This window comes from Coffea arabica, chromosome 5c, assembly GCF_036785885.1.
Source record: "Coffea arabica cultivar ET-39 chromosome 5c, Coffea Arabica ET-39 HiFi, whole genome shotgun sequence".
Taxonomy (NCBI): domain Eukaryota; kingdom Viridiplantae; phylum Streptophyta; class Magnoliopsida; order Gentianales; family Rubiaceae; genus Coffea; species Coffea arabica.
The window spans coordinates 17,518,926-17,522,352 of NC_092319.1; the positions used below are offsets into that span (position 1 = coordinate 17,518,926).

The window sequence follows — 3,427 nt, forward strand, 5'->3', positions numbered from 1 at the left end:
TCACTAGTCCTCATTGATAAGGATTGATAACAGTATCTTAGTGTGTGGAACATTAAGTGGAAATTTTGCCTGCTGAAATTTTTTGGAGGGCCAAGAGGTCTAAAATGTTGAATTTCTTCAATTCAGTAACCACAAGCCTTACAGCGTACATTTCTCATCCATTTTCTATCATGCATGATGTCACTCTGTTAGACGAATCCTTATGGAGCTTTTTCACTTAAGTATATATATTAGCTTCTAAATCTAACTGTTTTCTAGATATTTGCAATTGGCATTATCATCAAGATTGCTGCCATCTACAATATATAGTATGGTTTCATTGATCTGTTGGCCTTTACCTAAAGTTCAAGCATTTCTTGGAAAGTGAAATGGGGAGAAATTTGAAAGAGGAATACTTGGACCTTTTTTTCTAAATTGGTTAGATAAATAGAATTTGTACTGGGGATGCGGCCTTAATTTTGTAGTTTTTGGACTGCTAACCGATGTTTTCAAAATCGGATCGGACCGGTCGGTTCGATCGATTGAACCGCAAACCGGCCATGTGTCCGATCCGATTCATATCTTGTGTTGACTTTGTCCTAGAACCGGTCAAATCCGTAAAAACCATTCAAACCGTTAAACTCGGATCGAACCGTGAGCCGCAGTTTTTTAATTTTTCACAAAATTGACTGAATTTTTACCGAAATTAACAACTAAACCTAGTCTTCTCTTAAGTCTTCAGTCTTCATGATTTTCTCATGCGCCGCATTTGCTCCACAGCATCGGGCTCCCTCCAAATCCCCCAACTTCACAGCCTATTCGAAGGTATTGCTGGAGATTTTTGTTGATTGCGTGGGCAACTTCATTTGCGGCAGTTTCATTGTGGAGAGGCAGGGCGGAAGGGAGGAAGTCTTCACTCCAGTCTTCACAAAAGATCTGGTTTGTCCTCAAATTAGATAAGTCTATTTGTCCGGCAATTTTTTTTTTTTTTTTACTCGTTAGTTGGCTTTGTTGCCTGGCTTGAAGATTGTAGCAATTATAATGCTTAGCTGGAACATAAAATTGAAGAAGAAAGAAAACATTTCTGGTTCCTCCTTGCTTCCAGTTTGCAACCGAGAGAGTGAGGGAGAGAATTAAAAATTTGCTAGCTTCATTTCTCCAGCTTGTAACCTCGAAACCGTGAGCCAAAAGTGAGGAAAAAATGAGAGACTGGTGCGGCGTAGGATGAACTGAAGCAGGAACTAAAACTGCAGGCTGCAACTTTCAAATTCTAGGAGGAAAAGGGAAGGTAAAATTCTGTAATAACCTCTTACGTGTCTAATATACATGATACTTAAGTTGCCTGTGAATTTAGCTAGGAAAATGGACCCTTGGCTGAGGGGAAAAAAAATCTGTGCAGCAACCGAAAGTTTACTAGGAAGAAAATTGCAGAAAAAGAAAGCGTGTTCAGATACAGTTCTGTGTTTCTTGTATTTCCTTTAATTTTGATGGGGAATAGCATTTGTGAAACAACTTCAGAATGGCGAACTAGCTGTAGGATCAGGCAAGAGATAATTTAAACAACTTAGTTTAATTGGATTTCTCTAAATGGCTGGGCCGTCTCTAGTACAGCAACTGCGGAAATGTTGGTTAGCATGTTCAGCATGCCGACAAACAAGTTAAATGACTTGTTTATGCATTTGTACTTGGTGGCTGAAGTCCACTTATCAGAATATAATCATTTTCTAGTTGTTGGAATTTGCCTGAATCATTTGAAAGGAAGAAAATGCTATTTGATACCTACTTAGTGGCATCATTCTTGGATAGCTACATCAATCAACAGAAGGTTTATCCAGTGTGGATAGGACATTTTGCTTCTTAAAGTTATACATAGCCTATAGAAATTATTTTAAGTAAACGAAGGCAAGATGCAACTTTGGATAAGTTAAAGTTATGAAATGGAGTTTTCTTTTGTGTGAGGTCAGTCCAAAATATTGACACATCAAAAATAAGGAGGACCTCCGATCAAAGTTGTTAATTATGGAGTTTTCTTATGTTAATTGTGGTTGAGCATTTATATCTTATTCTGTGCACAGGTGTGTGTATATATATATATATATATATATATATATATATATATATATAATTATTTATTTATTTATTTATTATTGAACCGAGATTGAATCGATCCGACCGATTGAATCTCGACCATTTCACTTCATCGGTTCAATTAACGGTCCGAGTTTTAAAACATTGCAGCTAACACGATAGAGCATTTTAATCTCAAACTAAAGTAGCAGATATGGGCCTGCTTGACATTCTATGCATGATAGGTGACCCCTTAATTTATAGGCTGTTACCAAGGTAAAAGTAGCTCCAGCAGGACCCACCCAGTGAGTTCAAGATTTGGTTGATATTTATCTTGGACTACTGTTTAGCTCATGGGCTGGCAGGTTTATTAGCAGTATGCTTGTGCTTACTCATTAACTGGTATAACAGGTGTTATGTCCGTTTATCCTTGCATTCTACGATTATACCGTTAAAAATATTGAATTTGAATTTGTTATTAAGTTTGTTTCTTAGCATTGTTGCCACGTCCTTCATTCAATGTGTTTCTGGTACATTCAATGAAGAGTACTGAGAGTTTTCTTTGCTTGTTGCAGTTACCAACTATCCATTGTCTGCAAAAGGGAGGATTGGCATGATATGCCATGTCCTTGAACACAAGTGGAATATCTTCTAATTTACTGCTTTTCTTTTTGGGGGAGGAAAGATCTCATATAAGGACTATCTCTAACTGTTACCATCTGTAAATCCAGTTTTTACGGGTACAAGATAGCGCCTGGGGGTTTATTTTTTTAATTATCACCATCACATTTTATCATTTAGCGGCGGGCATTTATATCTCTCGTATCTGATATTTAAGCTACCATTTCTAATCTAAATTTTTTTTTTTTTTTTTTTTTTTGTATATTGGAGGAATTAGTTATGTAGAGTTCCGCTGTCTGTGCATGTAGCAATATTTGTGGATCTGACATACCACGTTTTTCTCTTCAGCAAATGGTGGTTGTATTTTTTTTTTTTTTTTTTTTGAGGTGTACTAAAAATTTTAATGCATCCACTTTATTGCAATTTTTGTTAATTGAAAAGAGTTTATTTAGGGTTAAAGCATAGTTAGCAAATGAGGGTTGAAATTTTAGTTTTTTTTGTTATTTTTTTGTCATGTCCATTGTAGCAATTTCATAAAATACTATAACAGAGTTCACTGTGACGAGTCTATACTTAATTTGAGACCCTAGTTTGGGATTGTAAGATTAAGTTGATTACTAGTATCTATAATCCTTGTAAGATTAAGGTGGTTACCATGTTCTTAATATTACTATTATGAAAAATGATGTTATCTTCCGTTACGTAGGCTTTGGTGTTGAAGTCAGCAAGTTCGATGATTTACGTTTGTGATCAATTAGGT

At 35.9% G+C, this 3,427-nt stretch overlaps 1 long non-coding RNA gene across 1 annotated transcript; it reads left to right on the plus strand.

Moving 5' to 3' along the window:
- The first annotated feature begins 734 nt into the window (after positions 1–734).
- LOC140007456 (uncharacterized) lies at positions 735–2,890 on the plus strand. Its single transcript, XR_011814768.1, has 2 exons — positions 735–918; positions 2,622–2,890. It is a non-coding gene; the product is annotated as an uncharacterized lncRNA (long non-coding RNA).
- The last annotated feature ends 537 nt before the right edge of the window (positions 2,891–3,427 follow it).